The 20,444-nt window shown below is 40.1% G+C and overlaps 1 long non-coding RNA gene and 1 pseudogene across 1 annotated transcript in view; one reads left to right on the top strand and one right to left on the bottom strand.

Annotated features, from left to right (window-relative positions):
• LOC123460640 overlaps nt 1–20,444 on the top strand; it is a 213,128-nt gene that overhangs the window by 103,056 nt on the left and 89,628 nt on the right. Inside the window, exon 3 of the long non-coding RNA XR_006637145.1 lies at nt 14,552–14,697. This is a non-coding gene — a long non-coding RNA (uncharacterized LOC123460640). The remainder of the gene's footprint in view (nt 1–14,551; nt 14,698–20,444) is intronic.
• LOC101617540 lies at nt 16,861–17,259 on the bottom strand (annotated as a pseudogene).

Below are 20,444 nucleotides of genomic sequence, written 5' to 3'. Positions count from 1 at the left end.
GGCTAGATACCAGAAAAAACTTCACTTATAAAAAGAGGTGTTGGCTCACTTGCTCTGCTGGCTCTCTTTGCTGAGCCTGGCTCTCCTTGTCTTTAAGCAAGAAAACTTCCTTCTTTAACATGCAGAAAAATTGTTCAGGAGCTTTCTCTGGCTGAGAGTGTACCCAGGGCTTTTATGGTGGTATATATATATATATATATATATATATATATATATATATATATATATGTGTGTGTGTGTGTGTGTGTGTGTGTGTGTGTGTGTGTGTGTGTATTTTTAGTCTGCACACACACATACCCTTCCATAAAAATCTCATGAATAAATTGTACATTTCACAGCTATGGCATAGTAAAGTTAAAAACTGGAAGTTGTCAGGTCCAGTACATGAATCTCTATTTTTTTATTATCTGATTTTTTTTTTTAATCCAGGACTTTAATTTTCTTTTCAATGTTTCTTTAGTTAACATATAAGAACTTCCCCCCCTCCCTGGATCTTTCTAGACAGCTTCCAGGTAAATTCTGCCTAGTGTGGATTAATGGTTTTGGAGGGACCATTAAGTTTAATGCAACTGAATCCTTTTAAAGCAATATGGTGTATTTCTTATGCTTTGTCAACATGTTGGCAGTCAGGCTGAAGCCACCTGGATTCCCCTCTAAAGAGTCCTCCATTTAAAAATGGCTTATGTGAACATTTGACTTAGATGTCCTAAATTTCTGGCTAGAAGAAACTACTGTGTTTGGCTAAAAAATCCTAAAATATGAATTCAAAGGTTCATGGTAGGGCAAGTTTTCACTTTTTAAGATGTGGACAGAGAATTCAGGGCTGTTTCCAAGTGAAATAAATTCTTTAGCTTCTTTTTGCTTCTGTAACCCCATGTGAGGGTGTTTTCTGCTCTGACTTAAGAGGAGCACCTGCAAGCAAAGATGTTCACTCACCTTCTTATCTTCCCATGGGACCTCTTAGGGCTTGGGTCTGTGAGGTGCAGAAATGGTCTCATCTGATTCAGTAAGGAAGAAGTTCACTAGAAGATACCAGACAGAGGTGTGGCTCTGTTGTAAAGCAGGCAGGAGGAGAAGATCTCAGTAGATTTGGTCTGATGAGAGAGGAAAGAGCTTAGAGTTTCTAGCATGACCCAACCAGCAATACTAACTGCTCTGACCTTGAAAACTCATACACAGAGAGGAGAGAAGAGAAAAGGGAAGGAAAGAAGGAAGGAAGGAAGAAAGCAAGGAAGGAACAGAGGGAAGGTGGAGAAGGCAGGGACTGAGAGGTAAGGGAAGGAGAGCAGAAGCTTATCTACTTATGATACTAAGATCCTGGTCCAGTTCTGTGTCTTAGATGCAAAAGAGCCATGTAACCTCAGCTAAGGCAAATAAGCTCACACTTCTACCTCTTGAAGCAGGAGCAGTTTTATCCTCCAGCAATATCCACCTGAGCAGCCAATGAAAATAACTGTTGTTCATAGCTGTTTCCAGGCCCAAACTTTGGCCTTCATGAACTATCAGTTCCAAAGAAGACTCTAGTGGTATACCTCTGAAGGACATGTTGAGCTCTGAACTTATCCCTCTCCATCTTATAACCCTTACAGCCTTCCTGTCTTACAATGGGACTAATGGGTTTCCCTAGACCGCCAGAAGGTCTGTTGCATCAGCACAAGACTGGCCATTTAGGTCAACATCTCCACTGATGCTCCAGGGTGTCACTGGCACTTCCTGAGGCATCCCATGGGAACAAAGCCTCTGTCCCTGATACATCCCATGGGAGTGAAGGCCACTTGTTCCCTTATATCTCCCTTCTCCACATAAGCCTCTTTCAGTGTGGAGCAAGTTGATTTCAACCATTTTTGCACGTTGGGCTTTTGTTTTTCATAGGGAGAATCTACAGCTAAAACATCCTTGGTAGTCACTGCTGAAGCTGCACCTCCTCAATGTTAATCATTGTAACACTGGCACCTACCACAAGGGTTAATACATATCAGTATTATAAATAAATATTCCATTTACTTGTTTCTTCACCCAGTCCTTGGAGAAACATTTGTTTAACTTCTATTGGGTTGTGAACACCGTTTACCCATGACATCCATTCACTGCCAAATATTCTTGAGACTGGAAAGTGTCTTTTTCTCTGCTTACTACCCATCTGTGGGTAGTGAGAACTGTGTCATAACCCAGAACGTATCAGCCTGAGAGTTAAAAGGAGGTCATGTTAACAATGGCAGGAATTGTTGTTATTAAGTTTCACAGTAGTCCACCTACCATTGCTCATTCTATCTAGTTTGCTGATCCTTTCCTCTGTGACACCCAGCTATGTGACTTGTCTCCTCACTAGCACACAGAATCAAAGTGGTGGGAAGAACTTTTGTTCCAAAAACAATGGACCTTTAACAATAGGGTGTATTTGGGTGAATGAAATTGCACTTTGAGGGCCAGAAGGTGTTAAATAGTAACTTGCTAACCAAGTGCTGTGAGAAACTTAGTATGCTTGGAGAGGTTCATGCACACAACTCATGTTGTTGCTGAAAGAGTACTTTGTGGTCAAATCTCAGTCTTTCCTGTGGAGAAAAGCCACAGCTCTGGGATGCTGTCCTTATTTTGTCCTAGTAGTTGAGCTATAGTGTGATCCTTTACTTCATAGCTAACACTGAATATTTTATTCACTAACTCATTAATCCATTCATTCATCCTTTTTGAGTTGCCATTGTGTGATTAGAAATAAATGAACAGGTAGGAACCCTTACCCTTTTGCAATTTATGTTCTAGTGCTGGTAACATACAAATCCAGAGATAAGGCTATAGGAATGCATGGAATGCCACACAGTGATCAATGTTAGGGGAGAAAATAACAGGGAGGATACATAGATTTATTGTGTGTGAGGTTTAATTTTAGTTAACTTAAATATGAAAACATAGCCTAAAAAATAAGAGCTAAGTATTAGCTCTATCTTAAGAGGAGGCACATGGATGCAGACAGATAAAGTGCCTTGGTCAAGGTTGCCATGAACATAGAGGTTGAGTCATTGTTTAGTTACAGTTTTATGTAGCCTCAAAGCCAGGCTCATTTTCTTTTTTTAATATACTTTTTTGTTCATTTTTTATTTATTTATTTGAGAGCGACAGACATAGAGAGAAAGACAGATAGAGAGAGAGAATGGGCGCGCCAGGGCTTCCAGCCACTGCAAACGAACTCCAGATGCGTGCGCCCCCTTGTGCATCTGGCTAACGTGGGACCTGGGGAACCGAGCCTTGAACCGGGGTCCTTAGGCTTCACAGGCAAGCGCTTAACCGCTAAGCCATCTCTCCAGCCCCAGGCTCATTTTCTAGCAATGGCCTTCTCATGCTTTTTCATCTGAAATGTTGGATATGGGGTAGGGGAGGGCATAGAGATGCCCTTCTGAGCTTGAGCACAGTTGTACCAGTGGCTTCTCCTGAGGGCTACAGAGCATCCCCAGTTGGTATCTGCAGCATGAGAGCTGACTGACACTATGATGTGTTTCGCCTTTTCTCACTTTGAGTAGTTATTGCTGGCTAGAGAGAGCCTGACTACAGTACTGACAGGTGTGGGAAGGAGACTCCCCACCACTGCCTGGTGCTATTAAGCTTTGCCTGTGTGGGAAATATCTCCTTTACTTATGGCAAAAATTATAATTTTCATGAAGATAATAGAAAAAAATGCTGAAAATTCCACATAAACAAGTTGCTAGGGAATTCTGGAAGAGTTACGGGTGGGCATGAGAGCTGCAGATTCATGAATCCTGGGAACCTGATGCAGAAAAGGTGATTCGGTGCAGTTCCTTGAAAAAAGAATGCTCAGAATCACAAGCTGGTCCCTGGTGGTGAGTACCAGCTTTGAGAGCAGAGACCTCATAGATGAGTGCCTGCTTTGGGTTGAGATTTTATAGGTGAATGCAAGCCTTATGGGCAGACATCTCATAGGTAAGTATGAGCCTCAGGCAGGAATATTGTAGGTGAGCACTAGCCTTGGGCAGGAGTATTGTAGGTGAGTACTGGCCTTACACAGGGACCTTGTAGTTTACTGGCTTCAAGAGTAGGGACCTTGTGGGTAAGTACCAGCCTTGAGGGCATGGAGCCTCTTCAACACTCTTTATGTGTAAGGGCAGGTTTTGGTTCTCAAGCAATATTTTAAAGTTTTTGATGAGTCCATGAATATACAAGATATCAAGGGCTGGAAGAGGGTATTGAGAATATATTTTCCTCTTTACTTAATGACTTGTAGTTCCAAATGTCACTCTTGCATGCTAGGATTAATTTCCAAGCAAGTTATTGGCACATGAGCCATTCTTGAAGATTTGTTTTGCAAGATGACACAAATGAAAACACTGTTCAATCTCTATCACATCTGTCTCTCAGTCACCCATATATCTATTTCTCTATTATCTATCTATCTATCTATCTATCTATCTATCTATCTATCTATCTACCCATTAATCTATCATATCTAGCTGGAATGAAATAGACAGAAAAAATTGCATCTGATAGAGTTTGCCAGAAATTTGTAGTTTGTAAAATAAGGCATAGACTTTCCTGATATTTAAACATCTGTAAGTGTTTAGTGCTTTCACAATGCTCTGCTGATTCCTGAGCTTTCAAACCCCATTGACAGCTACAAACACCCCTTTTGTACTTTTTCACAACTAAGTACTTATGACTTAATTGATGGAAAGGTAAGCACACTTTCATTGCTTCTGTAATTTCAAGTTAGTTAGATTACTTCCAGATTTATATGTTGTTCGTATCATTCTAATTGATGGAAAAATATTTTATTATATACATACATACTTAATACACTATAATAATGTTGTTCTCAGGGCTCAGTTGATTGATTCATTTGTGCACCTATATATTCATTCATTTAGCAAATATTCATGGCAGTGTTACCATGCAGATGAAGGTGTATAGGGAATTTGTGTGGCAATATAGAGAATGCATAGTACTTGGTGCCACATACCAAGATGGGCTCAAAGGCATGCAGATAGCTGCAAGGACAGTGGCAGCTTAACTGCTCTTCTTCTCTAGTGCCGTCTTTATGTGAATCACTGCTACTAAGATGAAAACAACAACAACAACAAAACACTTGGAGGGAATATAAAGAACCCAGAGCATGAAGACTCTATCTTCTGTAGTCTAGTGGAAGCAAAGGCCCAACATATATCTGGAGCCCAAGGGCCTAGGTCATTGAGAAAAGTGGGCCGTTCAGGCTAATCAGACAGGCGCTGGGCTCCCCAAAGAGATGCAGCTCTTGAGCAGATAGAAGACATGAAGAGTTGTGACTTCGGCTTGACTCTTCTTCTGTGTTCTTGTCTCCATAGTACGTCTCCTAGGGTCTGCGAAAACCAAAGCAAGGGAGAAAAAGGAATGGGCTTGAAAGAAAATTGGCCCATAAAATGCACAGAACTCTAGGACTGATCAGCGCATGCTGCACTTCATGATAGAATGTCACATAAAGCCACACTGGGCAGAAACTGTCCATATGTGCTGTGTGTATGTCCAGTGTGCACACCTAGGCAGGCTCAGATGGGAAGGGACAGACAGCTTGCCCATAGAAAAAAAGAAAGATTTCTTTCAGATGGTGGATCACATATGGATACTTAGTGGTAAGCTGGCTGCTGTTAAGGAAAGAAAATTGTTAAGTGAGCAAAAAGACAGAAACTCACATTGTGATTAAGCTTAGGTGAAACTTCTATTCAAAAATACTCTGAAGTCTGGACTGAGTGGAGCATCAAATGATAATTGTACCCTAGTGGACAAGAAAAATATTTTTCTTCTTATTTTTATATTTTATATTATTATTATTTTATGAGAGAGAGAGAGAGAGAGAGAGAGAGAGAGAGAGAGGGAGAGAATGGGCACTCCAGGGCCTCTAGCCACTGCAAACAAACACCAGATGCAAGCACCACCATGTGCATCTGGCTCACACAGTTTCTAAGGAATCGAATCTGGGTACTCGGGCTTTGCAGGCAAACACCTTAACTACTAAGCTATCCCTCCAGCCAGAGAAAGATACTTTTCAAACACTCATAAATGTGGGTAAGGAGTACATGTGATGAATACAGTGAAGGAGGAGTGTAGGAGGTATTACATTCATTGCAGAGGGGCACTGACCACCCTAAGCCAAGGCTTCCTAGAGGAAGGAGCCAGTTGTCTGCCAATGACCATAAGTACAGTACTCATAAGTGGGAACAAGATAAAGAACAGTGTTTCAGGGACAAAAATAAGTAAATATAGATATGCATAGGCTCTGGGATAGGAGGGGATTTTTGAGTGGGACAGGATGTGGTGAAAAAGAAATTTTTCAGTGTAATTTTTCAAACAGTTTAATGAACTGTAGTTGAGGAGACTCATATGTCATACTTCTCAGTGACCTTCCTTCCAACCCTAAAATTATATGATTTACAGCATTTAGTTGCTTGCTGACATTGGGTTCAACCCAACAAGAGGTGCTTTGCAAGATAAAAGAACAGCATGAGACAGGTGCTTTGGTAGGCCTACCACAGCAAGTTGAGTAACCATATCTGACAGCCTATGATTAAGTGCTACAAGGAGGGGTTCCCACGGCCTGGGAATTGGAGGCCAGGGATGAAAGAGAGGAGGATAGGGCTTCCTGTTGTCACATTTCCTTATCAGACTGTTGGAATTCTCCCCTCTATGAGAGGGTGTGTGACTGAAAAGGAACATTCTTGGAAACCAGTGTGTAATCCATACATCAGCTGTCAGCTGTGCAACTGTCATGAAGGAGCAAGGACACAGGTGTTGTCCCCACTTTGTATCAGGGGCTTCCTCTGTGTTGTTTCATCTGCCAATGAGCCCATGAAATAGTAGTATTGGTCCCCTTGTATACACAAAGAAGCTAAGATTGATCTAATAACACTCCAACAGCCACAGAATTAAGCAGGGGCTGAACTGGGGTTAGAACTTGGTTTTATATCACTCTAAGCTCAATGTCTAATCCAACCATAGTCTCTTTTAAAAGTATTTTTATTTATTTATTTATTTATTTATTTATTTATTTATTTATTTATTTATTTATGTGTGTGTGAGAGAGAGAGAGAATGGACATTCCAGGGCCTCCAGCCACTACAAACCCCAGGCACATATGCAACCTTGTGCACCTGGCTTAGGTGGGTACTTGGGATTCAAACCTGGGTCCTTAGGCTTAGGAGGCAAGTGCCTTAATGGCTAAGCTATCTTTTTAGCCCCAGTCTATTTTTTCAATTGTGTATGTGTGAGTGTGTGTGTGTGTGTCTGTGTGTATGTGTGTGTGTATTTTCTTGTTTTTCTCCTATACTAGGATAGTTGGTCCTAATTGAAGGAGGAAGATGAAATTGTGGAAGTGGGAAGTAACTTTGAAGGCAATCTGTTATACATCAAGCAATATAATTTAAAGTATTTTCCATGTAATGCTCAGCACAAACTATAAGCTATAATGATTCTGTCCATTTTATATATGAGAAAGCTACGTTAACTATTGAGTATAAAATTCATCTATCTGCCAGGAGAATAGAGCTTGGATTAGATCCTAGGATAAAATTAAAATACAGACTCCATGTTTCTTCTGGCCTCTCACAATCTATGGAGCCCGTTAAGTCAGTCTTTACTGTGTTCTGTATTGTGGCACCTGCTTCTTTCTGCCCAGGAAATATTTGTTTATTTGTTTCCTAATTTAGCAAACATTGTATACCTTTTTGGGCTAAATGCTACAGTAATAATAGAAAAAGGAAAATATTTTTAAAATATTTTTTATTTTTATTATTCTTATATTTACACACACACACACACACACACACACACACACACACACACACATTATGAGGTAAAGTGAAAGAGAAAGAGAGAAATTAAGAATTGGCATGCCAGAGCCTCCATCTAGTGCAATTTAACTCCAGATGTGTGAACCTCCTACTGCACTTGTGAATCTTGTACTTGCTTCACCTGTGCATCTGGCTTATGTGGAAGGGGAAGAGTTGAACACGAGTTCTTAGGCTTCACAGGCAAGTGTCTTAATTGCTAAGCCATCTCTCCAGCCTAAAATTTTTTTTATTTCCCTTTTTCTCTTATGGTCAGCATCAAATTGTATGAATTTAATTTTCTGTAGTGGATATTAGAATTTAGATAACATTTAAACATTAAATTTTGTGTACTAGATATTAGAAATTAAAGCCATCTTCAAGATCCATATAGTCAATACTTCCATACTTTAAAATTCCTATAATCAAGATATCAAACTCAAATAAGATATTAGCTAGAAAAAAGAGCTACATATTAAAGAATTCTCTGTCATGGGGAATAGGAGTTATTTTCAGGAATACAAATGCATATATACCTACAATTCTTCATATAAATAAAGTACCCTCAACAGTTGTTCTCCAGAGTAAATGGAAGGCAACTAATCATGTAACATATCGTTACATACAAATTGTATCAATTAAACATTACATTTATGTGCAAGTACAGTTATACACACATTTGCATCTGTATATAGACATGACTTACATGTGCATGCACATTCCTGAAATTACAGAAAAAAATAGGTGAACAAACAGGCACTTGCCAAGTTCAAGGATAGGAAGACTCAACATAAAAAAAATGCATGTTTTCTTCTTTATTAATTTTAAATCAAATACAACCCTAATAAAAATGCCAAGTGGCAGTTTCAAGATTCTTTAGGAAGCAATAAGGATAACCAGAAGAGAAGAGCAATGACAGAGCACTTTCTTTAAGGAAATATTAAAATATGTTCTACAGATTTGGGTAAACAGTGAGATTTTAAAAATTATTTATTTATTTATTTATATGAGAAAGAGAGAGGGAGAGAGAGCAGGAATGGTTTCAGAGGTGTCTCCTTCTTGGCAATCTTTAGAACCAGAGTGTGGAATTCTGCTGCCACAGTGACATAAAACAAACTTTTACAATCAAAGAGTTCATGCATGCATGTCATCTCTAAAAGATCCAACACATAATAGTAATGGTTTTGGCAAATATTAGCTATTATTTTTATACTTTTTAAGTGAGCAAATTGAGTTGACAGGTAGAAATAGTCATAGACCTAAGGTCCAGTTTCACCTGCTGCTTTTCAATATCTGGATAAGCAGGGCAGAACTCTACAAGCTCATGGTGATATAGTCCCACCCTCTGTAGCATTTATTAATGAAGGTACAATAGTTGGTATAGAACTGTGGGAATGAGGTTCATGGGTAGCCAAATGCGGTAGCTTGTCCTTTGGGGCCTGCGGATCTTCACCTTCTGGGAAGGTTATTCCATGGGTCATAGCCTCAGGAGGCAGCATGACATGCTGGGAAGCACAGGGAAGCTGGTCTGATGTCCTGTGATAGGTTCAGGGTATATCCAAAGAGCATGTAAGAGGTGCTGGGCAGGCTTTCTCACCTGTGAGAATCATCTGCGGCAGCCCTGCCATGCCCGCCCTCCTCTCTTCAGAGCCTGCATGAAGCTCCAAGGACCTCAGTTCACTTTTGAAACCATGAAGTACGGGGCCTGTGTTGTAGAAGACATCACAACTTCCTTATCACCTCAAGCCTGCTCTCGGCATCTACTGGAGAGTTAGAGGATATGTGGCTGGAGAGGACAGTGTTAAATTTACAGAGCAACCCAAGGAGAGACGCGTTTGCCATGAGGGGGAGACCCTAGAGTGATGGGAGGCACTTAACAGCATGTTCCGATTACAGCCTTTAACTCTAATTGCGTAGTCTGTTCATCTCTGCCAGCACGGCTTCATTTAATATCATGAAGGCGGCCTCTAATATCAGGAGCAATGTGAGCTGAGCTGACTGTTGAAAAAGTTCAGGTCCAGGTCTTCATATCCCCTTTAATTCTCTCTGTCAATTATGCCACATTGGAGAGTTCAAATAAAGGTCTTGAGAACCAGGGCTGCAGCTACCTTTTTGAAGTTAAGGCTCCTATCAAGACACACATTACAGGAGAAGCTTCCATCTCCTTCCTCAGAGGTTTGTGACAAGTTAGTTTGACTCGTCCCTGGGGTCTAATGCACTATAAGCTTATTTCAAGCAAATATTGCAAATGCAATCGGTTCCAGAGAGTTCTGGAAATCATGCTTTCTCTTGTACATGTGCTTTTCCCACTCTGTAATCGCTCTGGCTCAGTAAGACTCATCCAGGAAAAAGATTAGGTTCTACTTAGCCCATTTTTTTTTTGAACATAAAAAATAATTTTGTTTTGATGTTTTCTTTTTCTGCTATGTTGGGGATCAAACTCAGGGTTTGAGAATATTAGGAGAGTGCTTTGCCTCCACTAAAAATGATAGTGGATTTAGCATGGAAGACCTAGGAATAGCCTTGGACTTAAAGCATAATTTTTAAAGTAGAAGCATGATTATTTGGGGAAAGGGAGGATAGGGATAAGAGAACATGAAAGTAGTGATGATTGAAGTACACAGTACACATGTGTGAAAGGTCATGGCAATACCCATTATTATTTTACAAACAATATTTGCTATAAAGGTAACTCAAATGATAAAAAATGAAATTTTGGATTACCAAAATCTTAATTAAAATCCTATGTAAGATTGGTTTATTTAAAGTTTGTTGCAATTCTATAGATGGAGACCACTATTACCCCTGTTTTATAGGACTTAAGCACAATAAAGTCAAATATATTGTTCATGGTCCTATATTGGGAAAGTGAAGAGCAGGAATTTAAGTGCAGGCAATAGGAATCCACAGGTGTGTTCCCTAAAACTCACTCTGTGCTCTCAAGGAATATTGTTCAAATCTTGCTGAGGAGATGATATTGAAAAGGATAATTGATTAGCCAAGCACAGCCACGGAAAATTAAATGTTCAGGAGATTGGTATCAGCGCACAGTGTTAGAGAAGGCTATGTTTTCCCTGAGGGCTGGAATTGGAGAAAAGAATTAAGCTATAAACCAAATTGTAGCAGGAGGGAGAAGGGACAGAATAAGAGGGAAAGAGGGGGGGAATATTTTGCAGGGACCAGAGAGCCTAAACCATAATGTAAACAAGGTGGAAATGTGTTTCTGTCTTAAACAGTTATGCAGAGGTACATGGACCTAAACTTCCCAGTCTTGTCTGCTGAGCTCACATGAGGACTGAATTTTGAGGCTTGGATTCCTTTTACTCGGTCGCACAAAGACACCATACAGTGGTTGTCTCTTAACCACATTATACCTGTAAGATCTTGACAGGACATTGACTCTGTTGAAGCTTTCACATCTGAAAAACAAAGCAGATGTAATAAAGTTAATGGCATAGTAAAAAAAAAAATTCTGACCATGTTTATTCCTCTTCTTGTCACACTCTTTTCATAAAGTGCTGACTCTCCTTAGGCACACTGACATGGACCAAGAACCTCCAAACCTGTAAGCCAAAATGGCTCTTTTCTTTTTTTTAAGTCCACTACCTCAGGCATTTTGTTATGTGATGGAAAAAAAAAAAAAAACAGGTTACTTAAAATAAATGAGGCTTCTAATTCCCCCAGGCTATAATTATTATAGTTGATGAAGTTACCAAGATTACCCAGAGGGACCATATAAGGTAAGTGATGCCAAACAGTCTGCAACACAGGTAAAGATTACTTTACTCTCCTCTCTTTTCATCCCGAGGAGAAGTTGCTGGAAGGTTTTTGACCAAGAATACATCCATGGGTCAGGGAGCTAGGCAGGATTGCTTTAGAATGGTAGGTAGCCTCCCAACATCTCCTATTTCATGTCACTGTGAATAGCTCTATGAGTTATCATCTACTAGTTGATAAAACGTTACATTTGTGTAGTTATTTAATGTAACATTTATTCCTTCGTTTTGATTTACAGCCAGCTACTTATTTTAAAGCCATTATCTACATTTTTATGCATGTTGGCCTTGGGACCTGAGCTTATGGCACTAAATGAATTAAATGACCTTGGCTGTGTTGGTTGGTAGCCTGATGATTTAGTCAAAAGAAAACAAGAAAGTGGTTAAAGAGATGACATGATGGCTTTGCTTTTCACTGGTTTCTTCTCTAAAAGTTTGCCCAGAGACTTCATGGTTGAAATTTCTTATGGCTGGAAAGAAAAGAGGTATAAACTCATATACTCCTTCTGTAGGGATTGCTATTAAAAAAGATGAAGTAAGTCTGTTTCTGGGTTCCTCTTACTGTAGAGGTGGCCTTTGACCTGTGAAGTCATTGCATTGTTGGGATAGGATTAAGATACTTGGTGGTGTGTGGTGAGGTCTGTTACTTGAGGGGCTTGCAAAAAGAGCCCATGTTGTCTTAGTTTAGCTGGTGGGAGGAACTTACTGTAATAAAAGAGTGGCCTTCAGTGAGTGTTAGTTATTGTCAGGGGATGGGGCTTGGGACCAAGTTACATACCTAGCAAACTTCAGTGCTCCTCATTGGTGTGACCAGCAGAAGGGTGGCAATCGCTGTGGTTTCTTCATTGGATGAAGGTTTTAGAAGCTTTTTGGAAAGTAGGGTGAACAACTTAGTGCACGTTGGAAGTTAAGATTGATGCTGAGGGCATGGAGGGACACCATGAGCTGGAAGTGTCTCTTGCCTTCACTTCATGAGGAAGTACTGCACTTAGAATGCCTGATTGCATTTTGATGAAATCTCCATGTCTATTTCCTGGCAGTGAACACCCTTATAATAAAAAGAAGTAACACATTTTCCTTCTAGGTGGGGGTGTATATTTAAAATGATACTAATTATAGAACCCAAGTGAAAGGTAATTATACAAAGGTGGAGTCACTCCACAGGTAAAGACAAATTTGGGGTAGCAGGTTTGAGATGGCAAAATATAGTAATGACAAAATGTATCTTTAGTTAAGTGAACTTGTATTTGAATTTTACTTAGACAATAATTTACTTCTTGACTGCAATGCTGAGAAAACAAATTAACCTTTGGTAAACTCAGTGACCTCATTTGATTGGACTTAGTAATTGTAAAATAATCCAGTAAAATGATTGTCCTAATGCTTACTGCACACAGAAATATATTGTGGGGAAGTAAAAAACACTGTGGGGGCAACTCAAAGCTAGGTGAGTTGCTTCATCTTCTAAAGCCAAGCAGGTATTATATGACAACCACTCTCCATTGTGTGGTGTGGAAGGACATGCGTTTCACAGGACCATTGGCTTCCTTCTTTTCCCTCTTCTGAGGACTCTTCAGGAAAGGAAATTTGTTTGGTCATTCTCCAAATGGATGTTTATTAGGTTTAAGACATTCCCTTCAAAGTCTGGAGTTTGAGGGCAGAATGTGTAGAACTATGGAAAGGGACAAAGACCTTCCTATTATCTCAAGTTCTCAAGAAACAATGAAAATTTCCACCTTGGGCTGGAGAGATGGCTCAGCAGGTAAAGTACGTGCCTGCAAATCCTGATGACCCTAATGATAGGTTCAATTCCCCAGTATCCACATAAAGCCAGATGCACAAAGTAGCACATGCATTGGGAATGTTTTGCAGTGGCTGGAAGCCCTACTGCACACATTCTCTCTGTATCTCTTCTCTGTCTCTCTCTCTCTCTGTCTCTACTTCAAAATAAATAACTAAAAATATTTTTAAAAAGAAAAAAACAATCCATCACCTAGGAGGTTAGGTAAGAATTGGATGTCTAAGAGTTTATTAGGGTGTAATGTTAGTAGCTAAATAATATGGAAGGAGTCAACCAGATGCTGTTCCTAAGTGTTGCCTGCATGGGACTAAAGCAACTCATGCTTACCATACCAATGAGTACATAGACCATGGATGGAATGGTAGTGAGAGAGAGTCAAGGTCACTGGAACACCTAAGTGTGCCCATCTCATCCTTCTGGGAAACATATTACCACTTTCTCACTGCACCCCATGTCAACCTAAACATGGAGGGGAAAATGTAGCCCATGAGCATGGGAATGAATGGTCCAGGATGAGCATACCTCTTTTCTTCCTGTCTCAGTGGTCCTCGGAGCTACCAAGTTGAGGATGCAGGGATGGGAGAGCATAATCCCTGAAGGGGATTGAATATTTATCTGAGTTAGTTTGAGGAGAGAATAATTGAATTCATCCCAAAATTTCCAGGTTGCATTATTAAAAGGACTACTATACTGCTGAATAGTTGGTTACTTGGCAATTTTTAGACCTTACAATCCCTGAAACCCCAGCCCTCCATCAGGATATAATTTTGGTGATGATCCTTGAAAAGCTGTTGTTGTTATTATAATAAATAAGACTGTCTCTGCCCAGGGGTGTAGCTTGGTGGTGCAGAGCTTGCTCCCCAGCACCAGAGAACAAGAACAGCCTCACTTTGAGTTTCCTTGAGCAGATACTTCCCAGCTACAGGTATTTAGTTACGTACCTTAAGTTACATTCATTTTAGGATATTGTGCTGTGGGGTGGGGAATGGGGGTAGATCATTAACAGATACACATACCTCAGCATGGTGAATACCTGATTGGATGTTATGACAGGATGCATAAAGAACCCCCAAAACATGAGGGTTATAATTGTTACCTTACATGGCAAAATGGAGTTTTCAGATATGATGAAGTGAAAGCCCTAAAATGCTGACTTATCCATGTTTGTTCAGGTGGAATTTGAATGCAATCCAAGAAACCCTTGAGGAGAGAATGAAGACATCAGGACAAAGGGAAAGAAGAAGCTACATTTCTGGCTTTGATGATGGAGGAAGGGGACAATGAGCCAAGAAATGTCAGAATCAGCAATACAGAAAAGGTAAGAGCAAGGATGCTGCCATAGAGCATCCACAGGGAACCCCTTCATTTTGTCTCAGTGAAGCTAACTTCTGTTTTAAGCCACCAAATTTGTAATAGCTTGTTATAGTTCCATTCAGGGCCATATCTGTGCACATCTTCATAATTTTGGGTAAGTTACCATTTCAGCTTCTTATCTATAAAAGCAGTGTTTACTACTGACAAATATGCAGAACATGAATGGAGAAGCAATGAGAGAGACACAGTGAAGGTCACCAGAACATCAAAGTGTTCCTACTTCATGGACAGAGTATGGCCCTGTGCACTCATTGTTCTGAGAATATAGTTAACAATCTGTAAATTTTGGTTACAGTTTCCCTATAGACTATTTTTAGACTATTTTTCTTGTCTTTCTCTGTTTTAATTCAGGTACCCATCTCTCAGAGTGATAAGTGCAACTGAATGCGTTCAGCCTTAAATTGGCTTCAGTGGGAAATTGACTATCATGCAGGGCATTGTTATTTTTATGGGCAAAATGTGATCTTGGTTGGAAAAGCCCAACTCTCAACAATTTTGTATTTGTAGAGGAGCTTTTGTTTCCAAGTTATGTCTCATCTTTTGAAAATAACTTATCACATTAAATCAAGTCAATGAAAGGGTTAAGAGTTTTGTATCTGTCCCACCTCCCATCCACCCCACCCCATAAGATCCTTTCCTTACTCTGTGGCTGAGGGTTATTCTCCATGATCTGGAGTCAGCCTGTCTGTCTTCTTCCTGAGAAGAAGCAGCTGAACAGCTGTGAAAACAATGGAGCAGCCTAGGAGAGCTGTGATTAGGGGGGCACTCCATTAGCCTGGGAGCCACCAGGCCTGTTTCCCATGTCAGATTCCAGCCTGTGGAATCTGGGTATCACATGACTGACTAGACCTTGGTGGGTTTGCCTCAGGCTTGGACCCCCACCACTTATCCTGCTCTCACGAAGCTTCTTTCTAGAAACAGGTTTTTGTTTTTTCTCTCTCCTTACCTCCAAGTCCTGAGGACCACTGCATAAATATAGTGTGGCTGGGGAGTCTTAAAGCTTCCTTTCATCCTGGATCCGAAGCAAATTCAGTCCAAGCAAATCACTGGAGTTTGCATACAACTGGTAATGTCAACAGAGCTCCTTCTCCTCTCTGGCCCAAGATTTCTGAGCCAGAAATTCTGAGGATCTGTCATATATATAATTATTTGGCTTTTCAAAGCAGTGTCTTTCTGTAGCCCAGGCTGAACTGGAATTCACTATGTAATCTCAGGATGGGCTCAAATGCATGCCATTCCTCCTATCTCTGTCTCTGAAGTGCTGGGATTAAAGATGTGGGCCACCATGCCTGACTGCTGTCTTGTGTATTTGATTTGCTAAATGAGGATAATATTTAGGCATCCCCTCTCCCACTACAGGATTCTAATTCTGGCCACTGTGAACACAAAATACCTAACTTGATTAGAGCTTTGAAAAATGATTCATTTTTTTTCTCTTTCTCTCCCTGCCCTTTTAAAGAGAGAGGGGGGGGGGGAGAGAGGGATAGAGAGAGGGAGAGAGGGAGAGAGAGACAGAGAGAAAGAGAGAGACAGAGAAACTAGAGTCTCTTGCCACTGTACACTAACATCAGATGCATTACCACTTTGTGTCCCCCTTTACTTGGGTGCTGGGGAATCAACCCAAACAAGCAAGCCCCTTTAACTGCTGAACCATGTACCCAGTCCTGAATATAACTTTATGTAAATCACCTCTTGGGACAGAAAAACATTGTGATTAGGGCTCCTCTGCAGCAGGCAGTGACCTCCAAAGTGTGCCCTCAATCTCACCCTATATTTTCCTTTTGGCTACAGAACTCACCTGTGCAATGTATTTAAAATTAGTTTTAAAAAGTATTATGTTAGCCGGGCGTGGTGGCGCACACCTTTAATCCCAGCACTCGGGAGGCAGAGGTAGGAGGATCGCCATGAGTTCAAGGCCACCCTGAGACTACAGAGTTAATTCCAGGTCAGCCTGGACCAGAGTGAGACCCTACCTCGAAAAACCAAAAAAAAAAAAAGTATTATGTGTGTTAATAACAAGCATTGTAGCATACTTGCAGAATTGCACAACCATAATTAGAAACTTGACTTTACTTATTTATTTGAAGAAAATGAGTCATATTTTTATTCATTTCTTTCATTTGAAGTACTCTTCAATGACATGCTTGCCCTGAGATTCCTTGCAATAGTCCTTAACAACTACACAGCTGCAGCCAACCACCTTGTGGTGTTTTCCTCTGAAGACTCATTTTGCAGAGGCCTACCCATTCTCCTAGTTTCTTGTCGTTGTGAACCTTAATTCAGTTGATTTGGTGCTCAATACAAAGGTTCTCTGCCAACTTGACATACATAGGCTCAAGACAATTGGATGCAAACGCACAGAGATGGGCCTGGCACCTGTCTAAGGCCTTGACGGCTTCTGGATTCCACATGCTAGGACATTGTGGATGAGGGCACTCTTCAGCACCTCTTGCAGAGCAGTGTTCACATCCATTACACCTCCAGCAGCAATGCCTTCTTCAGCCATGGCGGCGGATTATGGATGAAGCCAAATCTTGAATGCACCCGAGCCTCTGGCTCTGCGCAACCTGGCAGCAGCAGGGAAAGAGCTTATTTATTTTTCATAAAATATTTCACTCCTTTTTAATTGTCAAATACTATCTGTCTATATTTACAAGATACAATGTGATATTTGGTTGGTATACAATTTGGTGGGTGAAAGACAGTCAAGATGGTGAATCACCTCACTCAATTACCTTTTTCTGTGTTCATCTGAGAAACTACTCTTCAACATAGTACTAGAAGTACTAGCCCAAGCAATAAGACAGTAGGAAGAAATAAAAGGGATTCAAATTGGAAAGGAAGAAGTCAAGTTAGCCCTATTTGCAGATGACATGACCCTATATATAAATGATCCAAAAGTCTCCATCCCAAAACTTCCAAAAGTGGTAAATTCCTTCAGAAAAGTGGCAGGATACAAAAATCAATGCACAAAAATCAGTAGCTTTTCAATATGCAAAGGACAAATATACAGGGAAAGAAAAAAGTGAGTCTGTTCCATTTTCAATAGCAACAAATAATTTAAGTACCTTGAAATAACACTAACAAAGGATGTGAAGGAACTACATAATGAAAATATAAAACACTCCAGAAATAAATAGAGAAGGACTTAAGAAGATGGAAGAACCTCCCATGTTCGTGAATAGGTAGAATTAATATTGTGAAAATGGCAATTCTACCAACAGCAATATGCAGATTTAATGTGCTACCAATAAAAATACCAGCATCATTCTTCACTGAGACTGAAAAAATGATCTCAAAATTCATATGGAATGGTATAAGGTCCCAGATATCCAAACATAACCTCAGCAAAAGAAACACCTCTGGTGGTATCACCATACCTGATCTGAAGCTGTATTACAAAGCCATAGTGACAGAAACAGCATTGTACTAGAATAAAAACAGAAACATAGACAAATGGAACAGAACTAAAGACCCAGACTTTAGGACAAGCAACTACAGCTGCTTGATCTTTCACAAAGGTGCCAATAATGTAGACTGGAACAAAGACTGTATCTTCAACAAATAGTGTTGGACAAATTGAATAACAATATGTAGAAAATTAATATTAGATCCACTTATTTTTCCATACACAAAAATCAAGTCCAAATGGATTAAAGACCTTGATATAAGACCTAAAACTCTTACACTACTGGAACCAAAAATAGGAAGCAGCGTCCATGAAAAAGGACAGGACCTCTCTCTCTACTCCTGTAGATGAGGCTGCTTCAGCACTTGTAATCTTTCTTCCTTAGTCTTCCAAGTGCTAGGGCTATCGGTATGCACTACCAAGCCTGGCAAACTTTCTCCTGCCACAGCTTCCAAGTGTCCATGTATTTCTGGTTTTCTTTTTAGCTATAGAACAGGGACAGTCTTCTGGACAGTGTTTCCCTTGCGCAAGGACAGCCAGGCTGTGTTCATCCCTATGTCCCTCTCTTGGGCTTCATTTGCTATTTTAAAAATTTTTGACACTTTCATACATGTATATAATGCATTTTAATCTTACTCTTCCCACTCATTCTCTTTCTTACTTTCCCCCCTTGCAATAAAACTGTTCTTCCCATTACAACCTCATCTTAGTCTCATGCCCACTGATTTAAATTAGGGTCACCTGTTTTATCATGGGAGGGAGGTTACTTACTTGGGAGTGGGGAATCAGCCAGTGGCTTTGCTATGACTCCCCCTCTCCCAGTAATCATCAGCTTCCACTTTTCACTCTGTGAGATGTGGGGGGTCTCATAGACTCTTTCCTCATCAATGGTGAACTGTTGACAGTGTTGATCATATCTAGATCATGTCCATGTGCTGTGAGTTCATGAGTGTAGTAGAATTGTAATTTCCAGACGAGGTCATTTTGCAGCCCCAATTCTCTTCCTCTGCTTTAAAATACATTCTTCCCAGCCTTTCTTCTGCAGGGTTCCTTGAGGCTCTAGGAGGTTTTGTTTAGATGTCATATTTAGGGCTGAACACAAACTAGTTGCTTACTCTTGGCACCTTTGACATCTATGTATCTCTGCAATCACTTTAACGCTTTGCACAAAGAAATTTCTGTGTGCACTATTAATCTCTGAGAACAAACAGATATTTAGAAAGTAGCTTCATATGATGTCCAATTAGCATATCTACAGTAGTAAGCTCCCCCCGCCCATGGATCTATGTCCCTAGCTATAGACTTGTGGCCAGATTTACAGTTATAGGTATAATTTCCCTCCTGTAAAGTGGGCCACAAATCCAACCAGGAACGGGTTGGTTACTCCTGTAACATTCATGACTCTGTTGCACTAGCTGTGTTAGTCAACAGCTGGGTAGGATTGCTGATGACTTTTCTCCCCCAGCAGCTTGCATAGCAACTTTTGTCAGGAAGAAAGAAAACTGGCAAGTAAGAAGCTTCCAGCTCAGTTCTAGCTTGGTTTCTCTTCATTTTGCAACCAAAATATGTGGTGTTTCTGCAATAAGAATTTACCATCATGTTTTAGTGGGTAACAAAGAGCAATGGTAACAGCTAATATTGTTAGTGGGGCCTCTGTGGCCTCTCTGAACAAGAACTCATTAAGTGGTATCTAGTCGCTGGCTTTGGGCTTTTTTACTTAATAGCATGGCTTCTAGAAGTAGCTGTAGTCACACATGCACAGGACTATAATTTAATCAAATTTTAAAGATATACTTTAAATTGGCTTATCAAGTAGTAGGTATCCATATATCTTTTGTTTGGTTCATCTTATCATCATCTCTATCCTTACCTCATGCCCCTATCCCTAGTCCTGCTTAAATCTTTCTCTCCAACTATCATCCTTCTACTGATATAACCCATGTTTTCTACCACTCCCTTGCACAACCTTTCTTCTTCCCATAGCCCTTTCATTAGCTCCATGGCCTCTCCAGACATTCCCTCTGATGTGTTATTACACTCATCTTTTCTAGCTCCATCCATTTGCCTGAAATTTTCATAATTTCATTTTCCTTTACAGCTTAAAAATCTCTTCCATGATATACATACACACACACACACACACACACACACACATATATATATATGTATGTATGTATATGTATGTGTGTGTGTGTGTGTGTGTATATATATATATATATATATATATATATATATATATCTCACATCTTCATTATACATTCATCATTGGATAGGTATGTTTT

This window comes from Jaculus jaculus, chromosome 5, assembly GCF_020740685.1.
Source record: "Jaculus jaculus isolate mJacJac1 chromosome 5, mJacJac1.mat.Y.cur, whole genome shotgun sequence".
Lineage (NCBI taxonomy): Eukaryota > Metazoa > Chordata > Mammalia > Rodentia > Dipodidae > Jaculus > Jaculus jaculus.
Note: the sequence above shows the minus strand (reverse complement) of the source record. Positions and strands in the feature narration are given on the sequence as shown.